General features: G+C 37.8%; 1 non-coding gene across 1 annotated transcript; it reads right to left on the reverse strand.

The window, feature by feature from the left end:
• Positions 1-9,262: 9,262 nt before the first annotated feature.
• Positions 9,263-9,657, reverse strand: LOC102265048 (NADH dehydrogenase [ubiquinone] 1 alpha subcomplex subunit 1). The gene has a single exon (XR_001351520.2). It is a non-coding gene; the product is annotated as an NADH dehydrogenase [ubiquinone] 1 alpha subcomplex subunit 1 (transcript).
• Positions 9,658-16,000: the final 6,343 nt, after the last annotated feature.

Consider the following 16,000-nt stretch of genomic DNA (forward strand, 5'->3'; position numbering starts at 1 on the left):
TAATCATGTCACTGGAAGCAACATGAATGAACCTAAAAATTATAATAATAAGTGAAACAAGTCATAAAGAGAAAGACAAATATCACATGGTATCACTTATATGTGTAATATAAAATATGACAGAAATGAACTTATTTACAAAATAGAAACAGATGCATAGACATAGAAAATAAACTTATGGTTATTATAAGAGGGTGGGAGGGATAATTAGGAGTTTGGGTCTGGCAGATACAACCTATTATATATAAAATAGATAAACAAAAAGATCCTACTATATAGCACAGGGAACTACATTCAATATCCTATAACAAACTATAATGGAAAAGAATATGAAAAAGAATAAGTATCTACATATGTTAGTGTGAATCACTGTGCTGTACAGCAGAATCTAATACAATACTGTAAATCAACTATACCTGAATAAAAATAAATGTTGGCATTCCATAACTTCTTTTCATACAGGAATATCATAGTATGCCTTTATAACCTTTATTTGTGTAATCGAATAGCAATGACTCAGATTTTATTCCTGATTTTAGTAATGTGAATCATTTTTTTTCCTTATTAGTTTAAGAGTTTGGATCTTTTAATAGAAGCAATTTTTGTGCAATTTTTCTCTTTTTAAAAATCTTTCCATAAATTTCCATTCGTTATCTTTTGCCTGCTTGCTTTGGGTTTGATTTGCTCTTCTTTCCTTGTGCCTTAGGTGGAAGGTTAGGTTACTGATTTGTGAAATTTTCTTTTTAATATAATTTCTTATGATAAACTATAGACGGATGTTTGTGACATTGTACAGGAGACAGGAATGAAGACCATCCCCAAGAAAAAGAAATGCAAAAAAGCAAAAAGGCTGTATGGGGAGGCCTTACAAATAGCTGTGAAAAGAAGGGAAGCGAAAAGCAAAGGAGAAAAGGAAACATATACCCACTTGAATGCAGACTCCCAAAGAATAGCAAGGAGAGATAAGAAAGCCTTCCTCAGTGATCAGTGTAAAGAAATAGAGGAAACGAATATAATGGGAAAGACTAGAGATCTCTTCAAGATAATTAGAGATACCACAGGAATGTTTCATGCAAAGATGGGCTCAATAAAGGACAGAAATGGTAGGGACCTAACAGAAGCAGAAGATATTAAGAAGAGGTGGCAAGAATACACAGAAGAACTGTACAAAAAAGATCTTCACGACCCAGAAAATCACAATGGTGTGATCACTCACCTAGAACCAGACATCCTGGAATGTGAAGTCAAGTGGGCCTTAGGAAGCATCACTACGAACAAAGCTGGTGGAGGTGATGGAATTCCCGTTGAGCTATTTCAAATCCTGGAAGATGATGCTGTGAAAGTGCTGCACTCAATATAGCAGCAAATTTGGAAAACTCAGCAGTGGCCACAGGACTGGAAAAGGTCAGTTTTTATTCCAATCCCAAAGAAAGGCAATGCCAAAGAATGCTCAAACTACAACACAATTGTACTCTTCTCACACGCTGGTAAAGTAATGCTTAAAATTCTCCAAGCCAGGCTTCAGCAATACATGAACCGTGAACTTCCAGATGTTCAAGCTGGTTTTAGAAAAATCAGTGGAAGCAGAGATCAAATTGCCAATATCTGCTGGAACATTGAAAAAGGAAGAGAGTTCCAGAAAAACATCTATTTTTGCTTTATTGACTATGCCAAAGCATTTGACTGTGTGGATCACAATAAACTGTGGAAAACTCTGAAAGAGATGGGAATACCAGACCACCTGACCTGCCTCTTGAGAAATCTGTATGCAGGTCAGGAAGCAACAATTAGAACTGGTCATGGAATAACAGACTGGTTCCAAATAGGAAAAGGAGTACGTCAAGGCTGCATATTGTCACCCTGCTTATTTAACTTATATGCAGAGTACATCATGAGAAACGCTGGATTGGAAGAAACACAAGCTGGAATGAAGATTGCTGGGAGAAATATCAGTAACCTCAGATATGCACATGACACCACCCTTTTGGCAGAAAGTGAAGAAGAACTAAAAAGCCCCTTGATAAAAGTGAAAGTGGAGAGTGAAAAAGTTGGTTTAAAGTTCAACATTCAGAAAACTAAGATCATGGCATCTGGTCCCATCACTTCATGGCAAATAGATGGAGAAACAGTGAAGACAGTGGCTGACTATATTTTTGGGTGCTCCAATATCACTGTACATGGTGATTTCAGCCATGAAATTAAAAAAAAAAAAGCTCTTACTCCTTGGAAGGAAAGTTATGACCAACCTAGACAGCTTATTAAAAAGCAGAGACATTACTTTGTCAAAAAAGTTCCATCTAGAAAGGCTATAGTTTTTCCAGTGGCCATGTATGGATGTGAGAGTTGGACTATAAAAAAAGCTGAGTGCCAAAAAACTGATGCTTTTGAACTGTGGTGTTGGAGAAGACTCTTGAGAGTCCCTTGGACTGCAAGGAGATCCAACCAGTCCATCCTAAAGGAGATCAGTCCTGGGTGTTCTTTGGTAGGACTGATGTTGAAGCTGAAACTCCAATACTTTGGCCACCTGATGTGAAGAGCTGACTCATTTGAAAAGACTCTGATGCTGGGAAAAATTGAGGGCAGGAGGAGAAGGGGACGACAGAGGATGAGATGGTTGGATGGCATTACTGACTCAATGGACATGGGTTTGGGTGTACTCCAGGAGTTGGTGATGGACAGGGAGGCCTGGCATGCTGTGGTTCATGGGGTTGCAAAGAATTGGACATGACTGAGAGACTGAACTAACTGAACTGATGGATAAAATTTCCCTCTAAGCAGTGATTTTTCTCCATCCCATAAGCTCTGGAACTGTAGTATTTTGTGTTTGTTTTGTTTTAACTCAATGTGTTTTACAATTTCTTTCACATTTTTCTCTGATATAGTGGTTATTTACAAGTGTGTTCATATTTGTTTAAAAAAAATTGTTATTGTTCAAATTTAATTTACTTTCGTTTTAGTCAAAGTGCATACTAGGTATAGTTTGAGTCATTTCAAATTTGATAATGCTTTATCTATGGCCAAGTATAGGTATATGAAGGAGAATATGTCATGTCTATCTAGAAAAAAGTATGTGTTCTCCTGCTGTTTCTTGAATTTTTCTATAAATGTATATTATAGTGTTAACATCTTATATTTCCTCATTGGTTTTCTGCCTTATCAGTCTATCCATTTTAAAAGTGACTTAGTTCTCTTCAAATATATCAGTTTGTGCTACATGTATTTTGGAGCTCTCTTGTCAGATACAAACATGTTTATAATTATGCCATTTTACTAACGAGAAATCACCATTATATTATAAATATCCCTCTTTCTCTCTAGTAACAGTGTTTGTAACAATGTTTATTTTGTCTGATTTTAGTATAGTCACCCCATCTAATTTTTGGTTACTATTTGTTTAATATATAATTTCCCATTCTTTTATTTTCAACCTATTTTTAGCTTTGAAAACAAAGTATGTCCACTGTAGACAGCATATAGTTGAATATTCTTTCAATTTATTTCAACTTTCTAATTCTTTACTTTTGATTAGATCATTTAATCTATTTAAATTTAATGTTATTATTGGCATTTCCATAGTTTGCTTTTTTTCTTTTGTTTTCTGTGCGTATGTATGTGCTTAGTGCTGTCTGACTCTTGGCGACCCCCTGCCAGGGTCAGGCTCCTCTGTCCATGGGATTCTCCAGGTAAGAATACTGGAGTGGGTTGCCATTCCTCTCCAGGGGATCTTCCAAAGAGCAAGCATCTTTTAATTTCATAGCTGCAGTCACCTCCCACAGTGATTTTGGAACCCAAGAAAATAAACTCTGTCACTGTTTCCATTGTTTCCTCATATATATGCCATGGGACTTGATGCCATGATCTTAGTTTTTTGTTGTTGTTGTTGTTGTTTTTCTTTCCCCCGTCATTGGCTATGTATTTTACATATGGTAATGTAAGTTTCCATGTTACTCTCTCCATACAGCTCACCCTCTCCTCTCCTCTCCCTGTGTCCATAAGTCTGTTCTTTATGTCTTGCTACTGCCACTGCTGTTGCTAAGTCGCTTCAGTCGTGTCCGACTCTGTGCGACCCCATAGACGGAAGCCCACCAGGCTCCCCCGTCCCTGGGATTCTCCAGGCAAGAACACTGGAGTGGGTTGCCATTTCCTTCTCCAATGCATGAAAGTGAAAGTGAAGTCGCACAGTCGTGTCCGATTCTTAGCGACCCCATGGACTGCAGCTGATCAGGCTCCTCCATCCATGGGATTTTCCAGGCAAGAGTACTGTTAAAACTAGGCAAAACTTGGTAGAATGGATCATAGCTATTTTACTGTTGAGTTTTAAGCCAGTTTTTTTCTCTCTCCTCTTTCACCTTCATGAAGAGGCTCTTTAGTTCCTCTTCACTTCCTACCACTAGGGTGGTATCATCTGCATATCTGAAATTATTGTTATTTCTTCTGGAAATCTTGATTCCACCTTGTAATTCATCCAGCCTGGCATTTCACGTAATGTACTCCACATATAACTTAAATAAAGTGAAGTTGCTCAGTCGTGTCCAACTCTTTGTGACCTCATGGACTGTAGCCTACCAGGCTCCTCCATCCATGAGATTTTCCAGGCAAGAGTGCTGGAGTGGGTTGCCATTTCCTTCTCCATGGGATCTTCCCAAGCCAGGGATCAAAGCCGGGCCTCCTGCACTGTTGGCAGATGCTTTACTATCTGAGCCACCAGGGAAGTTAAATAAACAGGTTGACAATATACAGCCTTGACACACTCCTTTCCCACTTTTGAACCAATCTGTTGTTCCATGTCCACTTCTAACTGTTGCTTCTTGACCTACACATGGATTTCTCAGGAGACAGGTAAGATGGTCTGGTACTTCCATCTCTTTAAGGATTTTCAACTGTTTTTTTGTGATCCACAATCAAAGGTTTTAACATAGTCAATGAAGCAGAAGTAGATGTGTTTCTGGAATTCTCTTGCTTTTGCTGTGATCCAATGGATGTCAACAATTTGATCTCTGTTTCCTCTGCCTTTTCTAAATCCAGCATGTACATCTGGAAGTTTTAATTTCCCGTTCTATTGATACCTAGCTTGGAGGATTTTGAGCATGACCTTGCTAGCATGTGAAATGAGTACAATTGTGCGGTAGTTTGAACATTCTTTGGCATTGCCCTTCTCTGTTATTGGAATGAAAATTGACCTTTTCCAGTCCTGTGGCCACCGCTGAGTTTTCCAAGTAGATATTTTCCAATATGCCATTTTTATTCCTTTAGGAGTTTTTAGCTGTATTAATGCTTTCAGTTGTTTTCTTGCTGGTAGTTCTTAGGCTTAATACATATATTTTTATTCATTAGAACCTACTTTTAGATGCTTAATACATATATTTTTATTTATTAGAATCTACTTTTAGATTTATGCCAACTTAATTAAAGTAAAATAAAGGAAATTTATTCCTATATAGCTTCATTTATCCAGTCATTTCTTCTTGCCCGAGTGTTTGTAATCCCATTGACTGTATCCCGCCAGTCTCTTCTTCCTTCATTTACTCTCCCATTTCTGTACTAATCTATATAAGCACAAGACATATGGGAGATATGTATCTTCCAGGTACTTTGGAAGAAATAAGACTCTGTAGATATAGATATACAAACATATGAACAAATTAACAATACCTTGTTAAAATTATTACTATGTATAATTTTGTTTCTTCTAAAGAAGCTAGGAGAAGAATGAGAGCACAATATATTTGTAGAGTTTTTAAAAAGATAATTTCACTCTCTTTTATTAGCTCTGATTCTCTTCATTTCTTCCTGTAGATTCACACTACCACCAAGAGTAATTTTCTTACTCCAACACTGTTATTATCAATATGCTCAATAGACATATATTATGGTTGCTGTGATGCAATTGTATGCATATTGTTTTATGCACTTGCTTTTTAAATTATTTTAGAGAAGAAAGGGAACGATATATGTAATTATGCTTTTTTTTTTTTTAACTGAGTAGTTATCTTTACTTTAGTTCTTTGGTTTTCTATGTTATTTTACATTGTAATGTAGTATCACTTCCTTTTAGCCTAAAGAAACTTTATTCAGTATTTGTTACAATGCATGTCTGCTAGCAAGAAAATCTCTTTCTTAGTTTATTTGAGAATGCCTTCATTTCTCTTTCATTTTTGAAGAATATTTATTCTGCATAAGGAATTCTTGGTTGATCCCCCTACGCCCTTTCAACACTTTGAGCATACCATTTCACTGCTTTGTGACTTCCACTGTTCCTGATATAAAGTCAGTTGTCAATCCAATAGTGGTTCCTCTTATGTTATTGTTTTTCCCTTGCTGTTTTTGTGTTTTTCTCTTTCTTTGGCTTTCATTGTTTTGCTTATGTGTCTGGTTATGGACTTCTTCCTATTAATCTGAATTTAAGTTTCTTTTTTAAATTTCTTGGATGTTAAGGTTAGTATTTTTCACCAAATTGATAAAGTTTACCGCCATCTCTTTTGAAAATGATTTTATGTTCCTTTATTCCTATATTCTCCTTCTGGTATTTCTATTATGCTACTGTTAGTCTCGAGAAGGCAATGGCACCCCACTCCAGTACTCTTGCCTGGAAAATCCCATGGATGGAGGAGTCTGGTAGGCTGCAGTTCATGGGGTCTCTAAGAGTCGGGCACGACTGAGCGACTTCACTTTCACTTTTCACTTTCATGCATTGGAGAAGGAAATGGCAGCCCACTCCAGTGTTGTTGCCTGGAGAATCCCAGAGATGGCAGAGCCTGGTGGGTTGCCATCTATGGGGTCGTACAGAGTCGGACACGACTGAAGCGACTTAGCAGCAGCAGCAGCAGCAGCACTGTTAGTCTGCTTCATCTTGTAGCATCTCTCTTTCAGACTGTGTTCATTTTTCTGTACTCCTTTTTCTTTCTGTTTTCCAGATGCATAATCTCTGTTAATGTATTTTCAAGTTTGCTGATTCTTTTTTTCATTGAAGTCCAGTTGAAGGATGTGGCAACTCACTCCAGTATTCTTACCTGGAGAATCCCATGGACAGGGACTTGGACTTGGACTTGGCTATGGTTCATGGGGTCACACAGAATCAGACAAGACTGAGATGGCTTAGCACACATGGGAAGTTGATTTACAACATTGTATTAGTTTTGACTGTATGACAAAATGATTCAGCTTTACATTATTTTCAGATTACTTTGCATTATAAGCTATTACAAAGCATGCTGATTCTTTAATCTGAAAACAATGCACCCTTGAGTCCATTCATTTGATTTTTCACTTTGCTTATTATATTTTAAATCTCTAGAATTTTTCATTTTTATTATATATACTTCTTTTTTATTGGAGTATAGTTGCTTTTACCATGTTGTGTTGGTTTTTGCTGTACAATGAAGTGAATCAAATGTGTGTGTGTATATATATATATATATATATATATTTAAATTTATATATATATATTTAAATTTTATATATATATATATATATATATATATATATATATACACACACATATATTCCTCTTTCTTGGATTATCCTCCCACCTTGCTATCCCACCAATTCAGGTCACCACAAAGCACTGAATTGGGTTCCCTGCACTTTACAATAGGTTCTTGCTAGCTATTTTATACATGGTAGTGTATATATGTCAATCCCAATCTCCCACTTTATCACATCCCCATTCCCTTTCATTACTATCTGTGCATCCTCTACATTTGTGTCTCTATTCCTGTCCTGCAAATTGGTTCATCTGTGTCATTTTTCTAAATTCCACATATTTGCATTAATATACAATATTTACTTTTCTCTTTATGACTTCACTCTGTATGACAGACTCTAGGTCCATCCACATCTCAGCAAATAACCCAATTTTGTTCCTTTTTATACCTGAGAAATATTGTGCTTAAGCTGCCTGAGCCAAGAAGTCTTCCACTTTTTGCTGATCTATCTGTATGTGGTTTGGGGAATCCTTTCAAGTCTACCCCATGTCCTACTCTGACTGCTCATTAGTAGTGCATGCACACAATCTTACCAACCCTAAGAGTTTACTGTGATCCCAAGAGGGTTCTTCATGGCTTTCTCTTTCTCTAGAGATCTCTACTGCACTTCTGGCTGTTCTTCTGTTTTGCTTATATCAGAGCTACTGGCTGCCTCTTAATTGTTCTTAGCTGAAATCTCCACTGTTTTGACAAGGCCCCTGGTGGCTCAGATGGTAAAGAGTCTGCCTGCAGAGTGGGAGACCAGGGTTCAATCTCTGGGTCAGGAAGATCCCTGGAGAAGGAAATGGCAACCCACTCCAGTGTTCTTGCCTGGTGAATCCCGTGGATAGAGGAGCCTGGCAGGCTACAGTCCATGGGGTCACAAAGATTTGGACATGACTAGGCGACTTCACTTAGGTATGGAGTTTTCCATTCTTTCCTTGTGGCTTGCCTCTTCTCTTGTTCACATCTCTATGCCATTGAGTAGGAGCTGAGAGTGGAAAATAACACATTATTTTTCTAGGAGTGAATCTTTCCTGTGCCATGAATTTTGGAGGTGGGGTGTGATAGTACTTGATTTTTCTCAGCTTGTTTTTTTCAGAGTAGGATCTCTGCAAAGGAGAATGGAGTTAATCAGGCTCCCACATTTTTTGTCCTTTCTTAGGCAAAGTCTTAACTCTGTGAGTCTAAGTTGGGTAGTCAGAAGAACTTCCAGTCCTTTCAGCTAGATCTGTTTGGAATCGTGCTTAAGCAACATTGATCAAGAGGAGAGCATGAGATAATCATCCTGCCCCTGTCAGGTAAAACTGTAGTATGCCTACAGTAAAGCTCCTATAACACAGAGCTGGGGAGGGCAGAGGATGGGAGCTCATAGCTTAAGTGCCACAGACTCTAACTTTTATTGCTGAGATTTATTAGATTTGGTAGATTTTCTTGGGTAACTATTTCATCATTTCCTATGTGTTGCTTTGAGCAATTTTCATATAATTTAATAATTGTTTTCTATAATTTTCATGAGCTAAATGTTTGTTGCTCTGTGAAGAAAGTCTGCTGAGCTACCCCCACTACCAACCTGTTTTTATAAGTGAAGTTTTATTGTAATGCAGCTATGTTCACTCATATATGAGCTTATTCATGAATACATTTTTGTCTATGCCTACTTTTGAAATCAGTCAGAACTGAGTAATTGCAATAGATTTCATATGGCCAAAAAGTCAAAATTATTTACTGTTTTGACTCCTTACAGAAAACATTTGCCAATCTCTGGCCTAAATACACATTACCTTCAGTCAACCAGCTTTTTTTATTTTTTATTTTTATTACACACTACAAAATACAATGCATGCTACACAATATGCTGCATAATCTACTAGCAGGGATAGAAGAGCATGACTGAGTTGTTCTTCATCAACCAGGAAAACGTTTTCTTAATCAATGTTCTCCAAACCCTTTGACACATAGGAATGGTTTACTCCAGAGACGCGCCTATCTCTTTCCATCAAATACCACTGATATGGATAATGGGCAACTCTTTTTTCCTTGCCCCCGTTACTGAACCTGTGGATGCACGTGGTGGCCATTCCCGGGATGAACAAGCACATGCCCATAACGGCGATCCCAGGAAGAACCTCGAACCACATCGCGACGCGGTTCCGGAGGCCAAACACTCCCTTCCAGGTCCCTTAAAGGTGACCCGGCTCCAACCAGCTTTTTATTACAAGATGAAAACCATCTCAGAGGGCTGTAGGTATAGTTGGGTTGACCAGTGATCCAATTCATGTTATAAATTAGTATTATCAGCTGTTTCAAGGAACGGAAATTCTATTTTAGGATCTGGTAGCTATTGGCACCCCACTCCAGTACTCTTGCCTGGAAAGCCCTATGGACAGAGAAGCCTGGTGGGCTGCAGTCCATGGGGTCGCAAAGAGTTGGACACGACTGAGCGAGTTCACTTTCATGCATTGGAGAAGAAAACGGCAACCCACTCCAGTGTTCTTGCCTGGAGAATCCCAGGGATGGGGGAGCCTGGTGGGCTGCTGTCTATGGGGTCGCAGAGAGTCGGATACGACTGAAGCAACTTAGCAGCAGCAGCAGCATCTATGATCTGAGAACAAACTAGGGATTCTGGAGATTTTATGGGGGGGCAGATGTGGATGGAGGGTTGAAGAAGGGAATTTTGACTAGTGAAAGGGCAAAATAAGGACATAGAGTGTGAGTGGAGTATTGGAAGAGAAGATTCACTGAAGTATTAAAAATATATTGAGAGATAACTGTACCCAGGTTCTCCTGATGCCATTTGAATCATTTTTGCTTGCTAACTTTAATATTTTCAACATTATGCTTCCTATCTTCAGGCAACTTTAGAAGAAAAAATGCACATTTTAAATTATAGGATTAGTAAAATATCAAACAGCAAAAGCAGGCATATATTAGATTTTTAAAATTCATTTATTTAATTGCAGGCTAATTACTTAACAATATTATAGTGGTTTTTGCCATACACTGACATGAATCAGCCATAGGTGTACATGTGTCCCCCATCCTGAACCCCGTTCCCACCTCCCTCCCCATCCCATCCCTCAGTGTTGTCCCGGTGCAATAGCTTTGAGTGTCCTGTTTCAGGCATCGGACTTGGACTGGTGATCTATGTCACATATGGTAATACACGTGTTTCAATGCTGTTCTCACAAATCATCTTACCCTCACCTTCTCCCACAGAGTCCAAAAGTCTGTTCTTTATATCTATGTCTCTTTTGTTGTCTCACATACAAGGTCAACATTACCATCTTTCTAAATTCCATATATATGCATTAATATACTGTATTGGTGTTTTTCTTTCTGACTTACTTAACTCTGTATAATAGGCTCCAGTTTCATCCACTGCATTAGAACTGATTCAAGTGCATTCTTTTTAATAGCTGAGAAATATAATCTAGACATTTATTTGCACAATCTTATAATGGATATAAAGTAATTCCAAGAGTTGCTTAATCCATACTTCTGTGAAAAACAAATTTATAAATTCAAGTAAAATATTTCTGCATATTTCTTTTTGCTTTTACCCTTATGGAATATGATGTCTAATTTTATGTGTCAATTTGACTAGTCCATGCATGGAGTGAGAAGATAGGATTTCTAGGTGTTTCTGTGAGGGTATTTCTTCTTCTTCTTCTTCTTCTTTTTTTAATAATCCTTCATGGTATTTTTTAAAATTTTTTTTTTCTTTTATTTATTTTTATTTTAATTGGAGGCTAATTACTTTACAATATTGTGATGGGTTTTGCCATACGTTCACATGAATCAGCCATGGGTGTACATGTGTTCCCCATCCTGAGCCTTCCTCCCACCTCCCTCCCCATCCCATCTCTCAGGGTGCACCAGCCCTAAGCACCCTGTCTCATGCATCAAACCTGGACTGGTGATCTATTTCATATAAGATAATATACGTGTTTCAATGCTATTCTCTCAAATCATCCCACCCTCGCCTTCTCCCACAGAGTCCAACAGTATGTTCTTTGCGTCTGTGTCTCTTTTGCTGTCTTGCATATAGAGTCATCGTTACCATCTTTGTAAATTCCATATATATGCATTAATATACTGTACTGGTGTTTTTCTTTCTGACTTACTTCACTCTGTATAATAGGCTCCAGTTTCATCCACCTCATTAGAACTGATTCCTTTTAATAACTGAGTAACATTCCATTGTGTATGTGTACCACAGCTTTCTTATCCATTCATCTGCCGATGGACATCTAGGTTGCTTCCATGTCCTGGCTATTGTAAACAGTGCTGCAATGAGCACTGGGTACACGTGTCTCTTTCAATTCTGGTTTTCTCAGTGTGTATGCCCAGAAGTGGGATTACTGGGTCTTATGGCAGTTCTATTTCCAGCTTTTTAAGGAATCTCCACACTGTTCTCCATAGTGGCTGTACTAGTTTGCATTCCCACCAATGGTGTAAGAGGGTTCCTTTTTCTCCACACCCTCTCCGGCATTTATTGTTTGTAGACTTTTTGATAACAGCCATTCTGACCGGTTCTCTGATAATGAGTGATGTTGAGCAACTTTTCATGTGTTTGTTAGCCATTTGTATGTCTTCTTTGGAGAAATGTCTGTTTAGTTCTTTGGCCCATTTTTTTATTTGGTCACTTATTTTTCTGGAATTGAGCTGCAGGAGTTGCTTGTATATTTTTGAGATTAATTATTTGTCAGTTGTTTTGTTTGCTATTATTTTCTCCCATTCTAAAGGCCGTCTTTTCACCTTGCTTATAGCTTCCTTAGTTATACAAAAGCTTTTAAGTTTATTAGGTCCCATTTGTTTATTTTTGTTTTTATTTCCATTATTCTGGGAGGTGGGTCATAGAGGATCCTGCTGTGATTTATGTCAGAGAGTGTTTTGCCTATGTTTTCCTCTAGGAATTTTATGGTTTCTGGTCTTACATTTAGATCTTTAATCCATTTTGAGCTTATTTTTGTGTATGGTGTTAGAAAATGTTTTAGTTTCATTCTTTCACAAGTGGTTGACCAGTTTTCCCAGCACCACTTGTTAAAGAGATTGTCTTTTCTCCATTGTATATTCTTGCCTCTTTTGTCAAAGATAAGGTGTCCATGTGTGCGTGGTTTTATATGTGGACTTTCTAAAAAGCAGGTATGCAGTAGATTTTTGGAAGGCTTCCTTCTCCCAAGCTTCTAGCTCTCTCCAACTTGGAACACCAGGTACATAAGAGTACGTGTTCCCCATACTTCGCTTGCTGTTCCCAGGATAAGGTACAACTTTTGCAAATTTGCCCCCAAAGCTGTGAAATTCCAAACATGATTTGTTACTCTTTTGTTATTCCACAGCTGTGCACTGTTGTTTCCCTTGTTATGGAAGCTCCTTTATTTTCCTCTTGAGTATTTGTACTCTGCCCTTGACCAAATCCTCCTGCACACAGGCCCATGTATTCATTCACCTTTCAGGCTCTGCAGGCAACTGGTGAGTAGCTAGTATAATTTTTAAGTAATCTATAAAGCTGTAATTAGGCAGACGTCTTTTCTAATGGTGTCTCCCTTTAACTCTAAAGTGTCTCTACTCAGATTGCTATTTCCTTGCTGCAAGGCAATATCTGTCTTTGAAGTAAAGTGAAATGGAAAGAAACACAGACAAAAAGCTCTTGTTCCAGCTCTCTCACTAAATAAGTGTGTAGCCTACTTATCCCTGTCTCCATCCACCCAGGCCTTTTTCCTCCTCTATAAAAAAATTGTTAGATTAGATGATTTCTGAGGCCACTTTCAATTCTAAAAATGTTTCTGAAATCTACTAAATCTTTCAGTTTTTATTTTCCTGCTGTGTCCTCTGGATTGGTTTGGTTTGGAAAGTGTGGGGAGAGGGCAAATTAGCCAAGATGGTATGTTCAGGTTCTCTCACCCTATGTTTTGTAAATAATGACTATGCAACAGCTGAAATCATTTATATCACAGTGCACACACATCACGTGGTATTCACTTGGTCATGAGCTAGTTTGTGCTGTAGGGATATATGAGCTCCACCTATAAAGGGGTGGCAATTACTGCTGCTTCATGGCTGTGTCCATTGGGTTGGCCACAAGAGTAGAGAAATAATGTGTCCACTGATATGGCTACTGTGTCAGCCAGGAGATAATAAATATATCTGCAGTTCCTATGTCTCCTCGAGTCTTCTGCCAGCCTCTTAGCTCCTACCGTGCCTACCCTGGGTTTAGCAAACAGTCAGCCTTATGAGTACAGGTAGATTTTCCTAGTAGCACATAAAGCCCAAGACGTGCATTCCCCATGTTGCACTCCAGTCACCCAGTTTTGGTCACAGTCTCTGCAAATCTGGCCGCAATGTGAAATTTGAATCTTGATGCATAACTCTGCAGTTCTCCCACCCCTGTGAGTTGTTCTTTTTCTTCACTCCTGCAAATTCTCATAGTCCCTTCCTTTCCGATTCAGGATTTATACTCTTTTAGGGATGAAAGCCTCACAAATACCTCTGGATCAGCACATTCTCCCTTCTGCTGTACCATAAGCATTCCTTTAAACCGAAGTATGTGGTTTTGCGGGGGTTGGGGGGTATTTACCTACTGAGTAACTACAGAAACAAAAGAAGAGATATATAATTAATTCTAATTACAAGTTTTTAAAGGTAGTATAGTACATAGCTATTGAGCTATTTAATAATCTCAGATATGCTGCTTATTTAACTTTTGGAATTGAAAAAAAAAATGTATGATTCTTTTGCCAGTTTTTCTCACTTGCCAAATGTAAATAATATATATTCAACTCTACTTATGAGTGCTCACTTTAGTCAATATAAATGCAATTTAAGAAGTATTCAGTATATATAAATATGTATGCATATGTATATATGCATATAGTAAATGCATTCAACATGTTTGCCAATGACAATAAAATAAATTATTGTTATTGCTGTTAAAAGTATTTTAAAGAGATTGTCTTAATCCTTAATTTGTATATAAGATAGTTCAGATAATTTGGGCCACCTAAAATCATTACTAATTTGGATGATAGAGAGATATCCTTTCATTGGAGAGTCTAGTCAATTTATCAGTACAAACAAAGGGCTTATTTTGAGATCTCAACACATCCTCTCTATGAAAGATGAGAGGAAAACCTTCTTAGACAAATTTTCAATTTTCTCAATATAGGTATCTTTTAGAACTATTAAGGTGTGTAGTTACATTCACCCAAAAACTCCATGACAAATATCTCTTCGACCTGACTTACCTTGAAATATTTCCAGGAAAGACTTCTGTGTGCATGTGTGTGTGCCTGTGTGCATAAGCACACACATGAACACATGTCTGTGTATTTGTTTAAAACCGTCATCCCCCAGTTCAGATGAATGAAAAGACATTACACCTAATAGATGTTAAATACAAATTTGAATGAATTAAAATGACAGTCTTCTTTATGGACAAACTGTTCTTAGTCATTAGTATCTAAGGGAAAAGGGTGGAATTGAAATCAGAATAGGAGGGCAAGAGTAGCTTAATGGGAATAACTAAGAAGGGATAAAAGCTGAAATTTTGCATGGGTGAGGGGGGATGAACTATTTTTTGCATGGTTTTCTGTAGAACTGTCCAGAGCAAAGACACAGGTGTCAACTTCTGAAATCAGACCTGTGACTGAGAAGGAAATGCACCTCAGATATAACGCTTTGTGTGCCTAGGCAAAACTATTGAATTGGCAAAAAAGTTTGTTTGGGTTCTTCCATAAGATGTTATGAAAAAAAAAAAAAAAAACAAAAGAACCTTTTGGCCAACCCAATAAAATTAATGTAAACATTTATTTGGGGGTTATTTGTTTTGTTTTGTTTTTCCCTCCTTATTTCTAATTTTTTAGAATGGAGATGGAGCTCAGAGAAAATACCCTAACTTTACTTTCTTAAAATTTTCTTCTAGTCTCATGATGGCATATTGAGGGAAATGGAATTCTTGTCAAAGTAACTGTAACCATTAGGATATTTTTTCCTTGGATTTCTTAACCTCAACTTTCAGGAATTTACAAAAAGGCCATTACCATGGAATTTACTTGGTTTCTCTTTATAACACAGACATGAAATTTCCCTTTGAGATACTACACTTGAATCCTTGAATTTTATTTTTTTTTAATTCTTTTTTGGTGTCCTTTTCTTTAATTTTTTAATATAAGTGTATTTATTTTAATCAGAGGCTAATTACTTTACATGGAGAAGGCAGTGGAAACCCACTCCAGTATTCTTGCCTGGAAAATCCCATGGATGGAGGAGCCTGGTAGGCTGCCGTCCATGTGGTCATGAAGAGTGGAACAAGAATGAGCGCCTTCACTTTCAACTTTCACCTCCATGCACTGGAGAAGGAAATAGCAACCTATTCCAGTGTTCTTGCCTGGAGAGTCCCAGGGACGGAGGAGCCTGGTGAGCTGCCGTCTATGGGGTTGCACAGATACTTTACAATATTGAAGTGGTTTTGCCTTACACTGACATGGATCCACCATGGGTGTACATGTGGTCCCCATCCTGAACCCCCCTCCCAC

The sequence above is a fragment of the Bos mutus genome, chromosome X (genome assembly GCF_027580195.1).
Source record: "Bos mutus isolate GX-2022 chromosome X, NWIPB_WYAK_1.1, whole genome shotgun sequence".
NCBI lineage: Eukaryota > Metazoa > Chordata > Mammalia > Artiodactyla > Bovidae > Bos > Bos mutus.